Source organism: Patagioenas fasciata, chromosome 3 (assembly GCF_037038585.1).
Source record: "Patagioenas fasciata isolate bPatFas1 chromosome 3, bPatFas1.hap1, whole genome shotgun sequence".
In the NCBI taxonomy this organism is placed as follows: Eukaryota; Metazoa; Chordata; class Aves; order Columbiformes; family Columbidae; genus Patagioenas; species Patagioenas fasciata.
This window is the reverse complement of record NC_092522.1, coordinates 78183114-78197398: the sequence shown is the minus strand read 5'-3', so window position 1 is coordinate 78197398 and position 14285 is coordinate 78183114. Positions and strand designations below refer to the sequence as shown.

The 14285-nt window shown below is 37.8% G+C and overlaps 1 protein-coding gene across 3 annotated transcripts in view; it reads right to left on the bottom strand.

The window, feature by feature from the left end:
• Nucleotides 1–14285, bottom strand: part of SESN1 (sestrin 1) — an 81280-nt gene that overhangs the window by 32347 nt on the left and 34648 nt on the right. Inside the window, exon 1 of one of the 3 annotated variants that reach the window (XM_071806654.1) lies at nt 8922–8942. The exons of the other annotated variants lie outside the window; for them this stretch is intronic. The gene's annotated coding sequence lies outside the window, so the exon portion shown is untranslated. Of the gene's footprint in view, nt 1–8921; nt 8943–14285 lie in introns of those variants that run through there. 3 annotated transcript variants of the gene reach the window in all.

Here is a 14285-nt window from a genome sequence, read left to right as displayed (position 1 = left end):
TATTCTCATTACTTATCTGTGATATTTATCAGCCTGTGCTTTTTCCAAGGGATCGCACAAACCATTACATCAACGTAACCCGAATATTACATGCAGAAGGAGACAGCTATTCCGCTGGTAAATGGAGTTACATTTATGAAACAGACAAGCCACAGATATCTGGGAATACATTGCGTCTGTGCAAGTTTAGAATGCAAATGAAGAACATCAATATACAATAGCCCTAGGGAGATTCAAATAGCTTACTTGCTGTATGTGTGTAAACCACACAAAACACTCAAATTCTGTAGGAGATAAACTTTCAAACTCTTATGGCTGCAAATTTAATCTTTTGAATGCAGTTTTACTGTAAGTCAGTCTGCTAGATCATGAAAAGTACCATGACAGCAGCAATCTACTCGCTCTCCCTTGCCTTCATGTAGGTGAAGAAGCTAAAGTGCTTGTACAAATACTGTGTGATGAACTCCTGATTCAACAGATTTCATCATACAGTTGTTATTTGGTTACTGTGTACTCTCTGTATTCTTGAGTATTACTCCTTGCATTTTCTAAGCATGGTTTTATATCCTGCAAGACTGATACTGTCATTCGAATCACATTTGTGACTATTCATTTTGCAGCAACATGTTTACATTCCAGTCCTTACTCTGGATGACATACCCAGAGAATCCACATCAAGGAAATGGAAATAAATGTAGCAAAACCAATTCCTCCTTAAAGCTCATCACTTCTTTATGCAGTTCCTACTGCCGAATAAAGGAGGGTTTGTTGGTACTTATTTCTGTTTGGATCGCTAAGTCAGCATAGATAAGGTAGCTGGGTGTCCCTATTTATTAGTGGCCTTGTTTCTATTGCAACAAAAAGAACTGGGCTGCCATTCTGTAAGGGTTATGAAAGGTGAGGTGAACCTTAAAAACTGAAAGACCACCTTGCACCTGAATGCAGGCAGGCAGCTGCCTCAGTGAAACTCTTTAAGGTATCAATCGGAGGTCCCCTGCTTCAGTGCACGTAGTTAGAGAATAATGATCTAAAAAAGTGCAGTTTGGCTCCCTCACTGTAACCTCATGATGTTATTTGTGCATTTATGAATAGCCAGGTCTCCGTGCAGCAGAGCTGCTAATAGCATGGCATGTACCAATGGCACTGCAGAGCAAGTGATCTCACCTAGGCAGCTTGTGTAAACACAGCACAGCCACACAAACACCACAAGCGTCTGAGCGTACTTAAGGTTATTCTACAAAGAATATTTACCATGTTGCCTGGAAACACATAAATAGGGCTTTTGGAGGTTTTCTCCCCCACCTCCCAATTTTCCATGAAGAAAATTTATGGAAAGAACAAGGATTTCTTCAGAGAACGGGTTTGCTATTGTGGTAATCTAGCAGACCATACTCTGAAGAATAACTTCCCTAAACAGTATTTCCAAACCCAGCAATCTTCCTTTCCAAGTGCCCATTTCCATTAGGAAGTGTTCTGCTGCTGTAGGCAAGAACTAATGGCACTTCGGAGTGCCCTGTTTGAACAAATGTACACTGCTGGAATAGGACGGATTCTCCTCACAGACACACTTTAGACAAGTATTATTTAAAGCTCCCTGGACATGAGAGTAAAACTGAATTTAAATTCTGAAACAACAGAAGAGTTCAAACCGACAGAAAGAAGTTGTTAATATTTGTGTACCTTCTTGCTTAAACCAGTAGATACTGTCAAACTGACAGGAAAATTAAGCCTTTGGTTACTCACAAGGTCCACCAGAAAGTCACTAAAACCCAAGAATGTGGAGATTCAGCTGTTTAGTGGTCTCAGAGAAACAGCTACACCCCAGTTCTGCCCAAGTTAGAAGAGAGTAAATCCTATTGACCTGCATTTAGTCTCCCCTGTGCCACATCCTCCATTAATAATACTTAGAGCAGAAATCTATTTCATGTGGAGCAGTGTTACAGCACAGAAATCCCATAGGAGTGAATATGAAGATCACTGAATATGAAATTTCTGGTTTGCAAAATATTTGCCAAAGGATCCTGTAAGAAAATAAGGTTTATTTTAAAATAATGTATTTCATTAGATCAGCTAGTGCAGCTGGAAAACTACAGGGGGCAAGCACTGCTTTAGAGCAGGCTTAAATGCTTATCTACTTTTATCAATTGTATGAGCTCATCTAAGAAAAGCAACTACCTCTCCCCACAAGTCTGAGTTGCTGTTATCACAGCTACAACACTATTTTCACTCAAAACAAAAAGAACAAACTTAAAACATTTGCTCAGAGCTTTTAGTTTTTTCTCCCCACCAAAACACCAATTAATTCTTTCCTTATAGACTTCACTGCTACAAATACCAGAGCAGGAAAAGCAGTACTGGTCAGACAACTTATTTTAGAGATACATGCTCCGGATTAAGTGGAATTTCAGAACAAAACTCTGTGCTAGCCAAATGATAAGGAGGTTTAGCCAACAGCTTTGCTATTTTTGAGGTAACTTTGTGAAGTAAGCATCTCTTTAGGTTCAGTATATAGTTACTGAACTCCGCGTGGCTTACCTGATGGGTACAGAATGGCCTAATGGAAAGTGATAGAAAATGTACTACATATTCTTCAGTGATCTAATCTCCATGACCACTAAAAGAAATACAGCTGAAAGGAATTTGTGTGGCACGCCATGCAGAATACTTAGGAAACAGTCACAAGGAAATTACAAAATTATCCCAGCTGTAGAAAAAGGATAGATGGGACCCTTGAAAGCCTATTTAGGACTAACCTGCGTCACCAGAATGAACTACAGCTTTGTCATCCTGACAGATGTTTGCCTAACCTGTTCAAAGGCCTCTAATGACAGACATGCCATGACTCCCAAGGTAAAGAGTGCTCAAGTATCCTTATTATTAAGATGTAAACTTTACCTGGTACCATCATCTGAATGAATTTGTGAACACAGAATGACTCTTCAGTGTTATTAAAAAAAAAAATTATCTTCTTTTTCTAACTGCTGAAAAATTTAACACACCACCAGTTGTCACAGAATATATTACTAATACATACTTTTATTATGCTGTTGCTGTGTGTCTACAGCTGCCTTTTCATTCAGCTATAAAGTGAAACAAATGCAAGTCTAGGAGCAAACAGCATCAAATATAATGCTTGACAGAATACAGCAGACAGCAGGTATTTCAAATTAAGCATGGCTCAAAGCATTGTTGTTCTCATTTCTTTTATGGCCACAGTGGATTTGTGACTGAGAAGCAGGGGGACAAGGATAAAGAAAATGGTGAGTTAAAATTTCTAAAGAACAATTGCTTTGTGATAAACTTTTCAGAGCAGAAACAAATTAATCTACTAGGAAAAGTAGTAGCACGCAATCTTACTGTTCTTGAGAACAATGCTTTTCACAGGATAAGGAGGGGAAAGAAAATGAAAATAAAGTGTGCTCTTCCTACTCCATGATGAAATCAGTTGCAGTATGCCATTGGGAAGGGTGCTTTGAAAGGCTCAGATGCCATGTCTATTCACTTCCACTTTAGCACCAGCTCTTGCTAATTTTTGAGCATTTCTTGTTCTCCACCAGCAGCCCCAGTATTAGTTACTCTAACAGGGGCAGAGGTTAATTCTCCAGACACAGACAGGTAACGGCCTTGAACAAGTTAGTTACTTCATCTTTGCCTCAGAAGACAGAGACAAAAGTTCTACTTGTTGTGCACAACCCTCTGCTACCCAGGAAGAGAACAAGTGGTGGCTCATGCACTGCTGAAAACTTCTGCTGCAGTGAATACTCTTAAAGAGGAAGGAACTGTGTTCCTCTCACCCTGGCACCACTGGAGACAGAAAGTCTTCTCCAAGTAATTTTTCTGGATGTCTGGTTCTAGCTGATCCAACAAATCCACAGGTTACTCACTAGAGAATCAGCTCCTAACATCTCATATCTCATTCTCAAGCCAGAGACTAGACCTTTCCACACTGAAGAGCAGGAGTAAGAAAAGCCTAGAGAGAGGTCCATCACTGTGCTTCGTTAACAGCAGCTGAAGTTCAGAAGGAACTTTTCACCTATGCTCTCTTCCATTGTTTCTCTTGCTTGCAGTTTACTACAATTACATCCTTATTCCCTGCTCACACCAACTCTGCCAGCAGCAATCCTGTCCTACATCCTGGAAGGCCCAGATATTTTTTTTTCCTCACACCGTATTAGTAGCTCTACCATCACATCAAATAGAGATGATTATCCGCAAACCTCTGTTGACCGGAAGTCTTGTTGGGGACCCTCAACATACTATGAAAATTCAAACAAAAGCAGGACCGATGAGTGTCTGAGCAAGACTTCACCCAAGTGCATGATTTAAAAAAAAAACCTGTCACACTTGATTAAGGGAAGGAATGCGTGCAAACTCTTTTGAAGGTTTCATGAGTAGGTGTGAAAAAGAAGTGTGGAAGTACAGACCCCAGGCTAGGGTGAGATGTAGATGGTGGATGGATAACAGTAGGTTTTGTTGGAGTCTTACAGAATCGATGGGAAAGGATACTTCTAACTACATTTATCACAGAGAAAATGCAGGGTAGAAAGGAAAGAGCTTCCATCAAACCTGAATGGATAGGGAAGTGAAAAGGAGGAAACAATGCCAAGTGCAGCTCTGACAGAGCAGAGTAGCTGCACTCCCTGCACTGGAGCCTCGGACTAATTTGTGAATGTTTGCTCCAGAGAGAGGACGCATGTACAGTAAAAGGGGGAACAGAAGATTGTTGGGAAACTGGAGATCTCTTAATACCCAGTGTTACTAGTAACAAGTAACTTCGGATTCCCTGCCTCCTTTCAAGAAGTCCTTAAATAAAAACATTGTGCCTGTGCTGCTGTAGTCTTGCACATAAGCACTTTTTCCACCTTTATTTGCCAATGAGTGCTGGTTTTCTTCTCTCTTAAATTGGCTGCTTATTCATCATTATGGCTCAGTTTGAAGCAATGATCAGGAACTTCAAACGCATTAAATAATTTCCCATGCAGACAAATTCTTAGAAAAAACACCTTTTTTTTTTTTTCCTACTTAAAAGCTTACAATCTCGTTGGAGAGCAGCAGAAAGAAAACATCATGCTAGAGCAATTACAACAGTGGGAACCCAGTCAAGGACTACAACTTCTAGGAGCTCCCATAACATAATAACAACAAATTACTACCTAGGGAAAAAGACTGAAATCTGTTGTTTACATTATATATTTTATATATATAGATATTATATTATACTATGAATTTGTGTACTAATCCACCACCAGGGAAAAAAAAAGCCTGCATATGTAATCAAATTCAATGTGAAATCCTACTCTACAAATATCTGATAGAGATTTATTATTACTATTGTCCTACATAAATATTTTGATCTTATTTATCCAAGCACTCTACTTATCTGAAACTGAAAGCTTACTTTATCATCAAGAGATGCAATTCTTTATCCACAGTTACGTCTGAAAGAGGTCTTTTAGATCTGCTTTAAAGTGTACTTGAAATATACTTGGCCTATAAACAAAAGCTTTTTAAAAAAGGGTTTATACAGTTGTACAGCTGAGCTTGCAAATTCATCTGAGTCCAAAAGTCTAAAGTGCACAACTACAGAGTGGAGTCCTACAATCACTGTGCCAGTGCACGAAGGTGTCTGAACGCAAGCCAGCTTCAGTGAAGAAACTGTATAACTGTGATGCTGTTGTCATCAGTTCAGAGCTAATAAACCCTGCCTCTTAATGTGAGAAACAAGTCTCTGCCTCCTGGAAGACACCCAACCATAAAGAAGGTCAAGTTACATCCCAGACATATACTTGTGATATCACTCTCTTCAGGTCATTAACAAGCATACAAAACTAGGAATGATATTTGATTTCAAGCAGCTAAAACAGCTTTGCTGATGCTGCTCAATTCTGGACAACCACCACATTCATTCTTACTCTACTAGAGAGTTCACCAAACGAACTGGAGTCAAACGCTGTGAGCATTCATGCAAGTTGCCATGCTCAGCAGTTAACTACATTGTGAGAGGAGACATGATCTGTTGAGAAGGCAGTCTTTTTACAGCCTTATTTACATGCACTATTTGTAGTTAAACTGCTACCGATTATTTAAAATGGGTTTGATTAAACTGTCACCAACTATGTGTGCACCTTTTTAAACACTGCTTACAAACAGCTTAAACAAGAAAGAGATAAACCCAAATCAATAAGAAGCTTTTATAAGCCCATGTACATTTATTTACATCAGGACTCAAAGCAGCTTACATTTTACTGATGAGCTGCGTTATGTATGGAACAACATTTGCAAAACAGACTAGTGACAAAACTACATAGATGTATGTATGTTGGTCTTGCAGCACTGTCAAGTCAGCCTGGGAACAGCTACTGCTGTGGTTTCCTTGTGAAAGTATAAGCACTTTAAGATCTGATAAGAGACACTGTAGGAGTATATTATAATAAGATAGAAATTCAGTTTCAATTCTTCATCCTAATACATTCACTAGGATAACAAAAGCTCTGTGTGACACACATGCAAGTAATTCTGGGCTTTAAACATGAAAACTGCAAGTTTGAAGATTTAAGTATTTGAACTTGACACTGCCCATCAATACTGGATGAGCCAAGCAAGCTTCTAGATTTTGGCCCTTTTCAGCTTCAGCCAAGATATTTATAAAAAGCTTAGCTTCCAAATTAGCAAATTTAAATATGCATAATCCAAATATCTGCATGTTGTTTACTTGTAATTCAGAATTAGCATACATTTCTCTGTAACCACACTAAAAAAAAATTCTGCTGGATTACTGATACCAATTTATTATTGAAATGCTAATTTCATACAATCAGTATAAATGGGAAGGACAAGAAAAAACCTCAAGAATCATTCACAGCTATTCCTTGGGCATCCACAAGTTTGCATGCTGAAGAAACAGTCCCCTTTATTTCTCAAATATAGTAGTACACCCTCTAAAACAAAAAACACATTACCTGAACTATAATAATATGGTTTCAGAGAGATGAAGGGGAAATGGTTCTCTCTGCGTGTCTTCAAGTACAATGAGGAAGTTCTAGAACTGACAAATCACAAACCTCAATAACAAACCTACTTGCTATATAGCCTGTGTCATAACATCTCAAAATGATATACTTTTGCTATATTCTGTAATTAATCTTTGGAAATGCTGTTTATTATAAACACTTATATAACATGAATACTTCAATACATTTAGTTTTTCAAAACTCAAATTGGCTAACAGACATTGGTTATATTACTCCAAAAACGCATGCTGCATTGCTCAGTGAGACTACCAGAAAAGTTTTAATGGATTTGCAGTAGTCTTTAAAGTAGTTGCGAAAGCCTGTATGATATGCTCCTCTTCCTCCTTCAAAAAAAATGCAAGAGGTAAAGGAAGTTTCATTCACTAAGCTTGGAAATTCATGTCTTGTCTACCTGAGCCACTAGAGAACCAGTACAGCTACACTGCAATTTTAAACAAGACAGACTCTGGTCATAAATTACAGTGTGCATAGCCAAGCCTGGCATGACTCATTCATTTTGCAACTGTGCTTTAATATCTAAAAGGCCTTGCCAATCAGCCTGTTTCCAGGAACACCATCTCCTTTGCACACCTGCCTAATGGTTTACAAGTAGAATTTCTGGCTTCTGTTTTCAACCAGAGAAGCCCAAGCTCCAGCACAGGTCTTGCCTCCCAAGACCAGCTCCGTCCAGCCATGACACCAGCATACAAGCACGAGCATCTCAGGTTTAAGTGGAAGCCTTGTTGACAAGGCACTTTCCTCGAGACTCTTTGGTCCTCTGGTCCAGCCTTGGGCCACGTGACTTGAGTGCTAGAGAATAATACCCATGTGGGAGAAAACTGCAGTAAAGGATTCCATTCTGGATGAAAAGGGGATTTACAGAAAATGAAGGAGGAAAGAATCATTGGTATGCTGCACTTGTCTTCTGTTAAGAAAAGATCTTTTTTATTTTATTTAACAAAGAGAAATATGTTGCAAAGATTAGAGACAAAATATGCAGTTCTATCTCCAAAAAATATATTTACAATTTTACTGCAAGTTTAAGTTAGCATGATGCAACCATTCCTTTATAAGGCAACTTTCACACTCTCTTTGAACAGGACATTTCTCTTTTCATTTTCCACTTAATCAGGCAAAACTGTCAAAGTCTATTACCAAGGAAATTTAGCTATTTTTTGAATTCTGAAACAAAGATTCACATTTTCAAATATGCCGGCATAAACCAAAAATTCTAAAAATTTAAATATCTTAAAAGATGCCTATAATTCATCTGATTGAATATTACTGGGACTTTGGTAAACAATTCAGAGCTATTTGATAAACAGTGATCGCTGCAATGTTTAAATGGTATTCATTAATTAGGAAGTATTTTTTTTTTCCACAAAAATGGCTAGAAAGCTTGAGATCTGGCTTTAAACTTTTTCTGCTAACCATAATATAATAAATGAGTATATGCGTACACTGAATGTATTTTTTAAATAAAAGCATCTTCCTGACTAGGAAACTGGTCTCAGCTACAAAAACCGTAGCTGACTTCCTGCTCTTTCATTAGACCTAAAGAATAAGTCAAGACAAATAAAAGATAGTGCACATTTACTATTTCTCCAGGAAAACATTGGTACAAGCCATTTAACATTCAGTTAAAGAGTTCAAGTACCAAGGCCAAGCAAACCTGATATTATTTTAATAAAATCCTTGTCTGGATATTCTGTCCATATTCTAATTAGAAACAACATTACCCTTGCTTACTTATCATATTAATACTTTGGTCTATATTGTCAATGGTCAAGAATAACTTGGATTATTTGCTACAGCTGCTATTTCCAGTAACATATGCAGTTAGGACCTAACAAGATGATGTGACATAGGCAACACATGGACATATGGCTGTATCATAGAACACACACTTACATAGCCCTGAAAGGTGAAAAGACTGCTCAAAACTCAGAAATTCAGAAGGTCCAGTATTTCAGCATCTATTGTCCTCCTAACCTGGAATTAAAAGCAAACATTTTGAAATTTGGAGATCAGATAATAAGTGGAATGGAAAATAACAAAAAGGTAACATTACTCATACAAAACCATCTGCATTTCCCTTTTTAACCCTCAGAGCTCAACTTCAACACAAATTGTCAGACTAGAAGACAAAGTCAGGCTACAGCTTGAGATAATTTTACTTAAAAAATCATCTGGGCTTCTTTAATCTTAAGTATATCAAGAATTTACTGAAATGGCTAGTGTTATTTTCAAGACTTTATGGATGATGGGGGCAAAGTATCAAAAAACAGAGAAACAAGAAACACCGTGCTTTTGTTTAAAGAAGTGGGGGGGGGAAGGAACCAGTTCAGACAGCTGAATTTCAATTCCTGAAAAAAATGAAACAGAACAAACAAACAAACAAAAAAACCACAAACAAAAATGTACCAAAACAGTTTGTAAGTGACTAGATGATAACATGCAACTGAATGAAAGCCAAAATCAGTTTGACATGCATGTTGAGAACAGATCCTGGATCCAGGATCGTAAGTTTGAAGAAGAGACTAGTATATGTTATAATAATGACTTTTAAACAAAGGAAGCTCTTTCTCAATGAGACTACAGCAATATAAGCACAAAACTCTTATCCTGAGAGAGCAGCCATCAGTGGCTCACTGCCAACATGAAAAGATGTAGCACGTGGGATTCACAGCAAATGCCCCCTGAAACTGCTTCTACACAGAATGGTGACCTTTATTATAGAACTGAAAGAATGCTTACATTAATGAACCAATAATACAAGCTTCTAAGGACTGAGGGAGTCTGAGAGGACAAACTTAAACTTCTAAACGTTCTTGACAAATTGTAGAAATGTTCCAGAATCACCTGAAAAAGGGAATGCAATTGTTAGGGAAGAGATTTAATTTATTACTCTCAGAAATTCTCAACTATACAAAAACAGGACAAGGCAACAAGATGCTAGAGACACTCTGCTTGAAAAGAGTTAAGGTTATAAATGATTATGGCATCATGAGGTCAACATGAAAAACAAACAAACAACAAAACCTTAATGTGATTCATACAGAGTAATTTAGCTTGCAAGACAGATGAAGCACACCTCTCTGTTCTACCCAGCAGAAATACCCTGTCGCTTTGGTCAAGACATATCAAAGATATCAAAGAACTGAATGCTGTCCCCTGTATTCTCACCAACAAAAGTGATCAGATGCCTAGAAAAGATGACTGAGAAAGAAAGACTGGGAACAGGGAGTAAAGCCAAACACCACAAAGAGATTTGACCTAAGGAGGAGGAGACTGAGAGGAGAACGGAGGTTCTGTAGAGTCTTGACTGCTGGTAGTCTTTAAAACAGGCAAATAAATTTCTCATGCATAGCCTAGATATAATGATTGGTTCTTCCCTCAGGCATCTTGATAGATCTAACAGATCTCTTCAGGTCCTTCCCTACCTTCCCTATTCTGTGGTTCTATGAAAACACATTTGAATACAGCTGGCTATCCCACACATCAGGACAAAGAAAATAATAAACATGTACACATGGGAAAGTAATTTGGAAAGCACTGTCTCCAAAAAGAACATTGGGAACAGCAGATCAAGCTCCACTTGTGCATTTATGGTGTGGTTGAGATGTCTAGAAGGTAAATTTGATTTAAAATGCATAAAAGTAGGAATATCAGGTAGAACAAATTACAACCTTTCCTGTATACACTATGCTCGTTGGACTGTTTAATAGTATAATGACTTTCCTGGTGTCAAAACTTATTTTGAAATACTGGAAGGATTTCTATGTCTCCTGTTTGACTTGATATTGAAAAGGGGCCTCTTAGTACACAGCTTAAAAACCTCAGTCAAGGCAAATTATGAAGGAGAAAGTTGAGAGATGACTTGATTTTTTGCATGTATAGATATGCATATATTTATATACATATGCACCCCTAAGGCTTGTTAAGAAGTCTGAAAAGGAGAAAAAAAACCCAAAAATTAAGATTTTTCAAATTCATAAATTAACTCACAGAAAGCTACAATGAATGAAAATGGACATTACACAAATGTATCTTGCAGGTACCATTTCCTAGCAGCAAGAACTCTGAAAGCTCTTACTACAGGAAATGGACACTACTGCTTCAAATTTTTAACAAAGATTAGAGATCTTTCAGAAAGATATATTCAGCTTCTGAGAGATAAACAAAACTCCATGACCTACATATCCAAGAGATCGAATCAGATTATCACAATTCCCTAACCTGGCCTAGCAGCCTTAACACTTCTTTCCCTCAGCTGTTCTATTAGATGCTTCCCAGTCTACACATTTTTCAGCAGAAGAGAGCCAAAGAGACTGAATACAAAAGTGACCTGAAGCAGAAATAGGCAGAAAGAATACTGTTTCAGGGACCTAAAAGGCAACAGCCATAGGAAAAAAAAAATATCCTTAAATGCCACAAAGTAAGAAAGGAGCTTTAAGACTTGGCAAGCAGAAAACTCTAAGGGATCTAGGGAGAAGAAAGATGCAAGGAGAAAAATGAACACAGCAGGAGGAAGATGCCTGCTATCCATCAGGGAAGAAATGGTGAGCCGCCTCTTGAAAATGCTCTGGGCATGAAACATGTGCAATGAGAAATGAAACTGATCTGCTCCTGAAGACTGGGAAGAAAAAATATATATTCCACTTGCCCTAAAGGCTGCCTGACATGTTTCACGTTAATGGTAACTGAGTCTTTCCACTGTCCCTTCATAGGCTCAGACTTGCCTGACAATGCAGTTCCAAAGTCACTTGCTTTCAGGGACATCACAAAACTGAAGCATGCATTTTATTGTTATTGCTATACTGATTAATCCATGTCTAAATCTACCTTATACATTGCATGTAGTCAGTGTTTACATTTTAATTACTGTACAAGCTGTTCCAAAGGAATCTTTCCTTTCCCTATACTAACAACCAGGAGACAATTTTCCAAAAACAGATTATGTTTCCAAGTGTGGTTACTGTCATAACGATTTAACCTTCAGCCCATCCTAGCAACTGCTGCTAGAACAAGTTCTCCCTTTGGCCAGCAATGCATCAAGTTGTACTCCAAAACACTGTCAAGGCTGCTACTGGATGCTCAGCAGAAGACTTCAGCAATGTAATTAATTCATGCTACCTGTCTGCTAAACAAAATGTAAGGTTGCTAGTACAGCAGGATCTTTTCTGTGACAGCAAAATAGCATATTTGACATATTTACAGCTCCCAGACTTAAGGTCTCAGTATTTTTGTCAAAATGTTGTCACAAAAAAATAGTAATAATGAAATTTCACATGTCAAAATAAATTATAAAGTGGTTGGAAAACAGAACTTAAATATAACCAGGTTTTTTGGGTTTGTTTTTTTTTTTTTTGTTTTGTTTTGTTTTGTTTTTTTTTTGTTTTTGTTTGTTTTTTTTTTAAATAAATACATTACTATATAAAGGATTCCTAAAAATCTAATAATAAGGAAGATTTAGTATGCTGCAAATACATATATAACTCCAGAGTAGCCAAGGCAAGATATTTACTCATAATGGAACAGGGGTTCTGGAACCTTAGGACTTTTTTGCTGTTTTAGAGGATGTCACAGTAAGTTAAAAGAGGTACAGAATACAGTCATACTCTCTAGCCTTGAATAAATATATTAGTGACTTTAGAAGAAACAGATACTTAGATTAAACTACAGTTAGATTAGATGCATACTGGAGCTTGGATGGGAACACTCAGAAAGGAGCCCTTAGACTTGCGGCTTGGAAAGTCCCCAAACAGAAGAATGAAATGATGTTATATTATACTCCAGAGTTATCAAGCGTTCAGAGACTGCCAAGAGATGCAGGGGAATACAGGAGGGACACGTGAAGAAATGCAGCCACAGACAGGGTTAAGCGTGGTACATGTTAGACAAGACACAGGCTATGGAAAGAACTTTGTGATTTGAGGCTGAAATCATGTGCAGGGAAATAACAGGAGATCCTGAATTTCTTCAGAGCGAAAATGGGGTTTCATAATACCAGCTATGCCTATGGCTTTCTTACATTCATCTCAGTAATAAAATAGTTAGGATTTGGAATCTTATGTGTATCTACCATGTGTTTCTATAGGAGTGCTGTATGTCCATGCATCCATGGAACAGACGGTGATACGGAAAGGTGCCCTTAAAAAAAATCAATCCTAGAGTAGTTCAGTCCTCGAAGTCCCATTTCTGCCTGAATGAAATTTTGAGTTCATGGGACAGAAAGATAAACCTCGTTTTATATGTGATATGGAAACAACAGAACATCGAAGAATTTGTATATGTTAAGAAATATATGTACGTCGGGGATGTGCAGGGAAGAAGAAATTACAATATGGCACACATTACAGACCTGAATAGTGAAAATAAGGAAAATGTCATTAGCAAGGCATACAAGAAAAGAACAAGCTGACTATGTTAAAGTACTTCTGGAGCTGAGCCATCTAACAAACACGGGAAACATTCTGAGAGATAAAATGCTGCACAAAGCATTCTGAGACAAAGTGTTGGTTTAAGAGACAGGCAATTTTTTGCAGTATTTTAAGGTAGCTTCTGCTTCTCTTTCCCATATTTTGGTTACTTTACAGACACTTAAACAACTGACAATTTAATATTATGATCTTCTGAAACTGCTAAGAGTTTTTATTATCTAAGGGATGTGCTAGCAGCAATACCTCCTTAATGCACCCACATTTACAATAAAGTATTTGCCAGCTGAAAAGGCCAACCAGAAGTTGTCTGCTTCAGTCAATACTTAATTTTCACATGGAAGATAAGAACATATGCAACCTACCTAGGAAGAACGACTCTGAACTTTGCAAAACAGGCTATTGGTTTATTTTTTAGCCCAGTATCTGTACCAGTATCAACAGTGCACAGTGGTTTCCTACTCAAACTGCCTCAACCAGCCAATATAAAATTCCTGGGAGATCAAACACTCCGTCCTCCAGAATCCGGAGCAGGTTTAAGTCTTCTACTTAATATCAAATTCATTTTGCGATGCTGTTACTCTGGGAAGCAAAGTGACATTTCCGATCTTTCTTCCTAATTCTGAATCCGTGGACAAAGGAGCAGTACTGATAGGATTGTATTTTAATTACTGATGCAAAACTGTTCAGCCTGCCATTTTTTGATTCGTAATGCTCTGACAGTCCTAGGAAAGGCGGTAACATTTATATGTGTGATTTCCATATGTAAATCGTATATTAAAATGGGTCTTAATTACAACTTAAATTCCCCCTCCTCCCCCCGTGATGGAGAGAT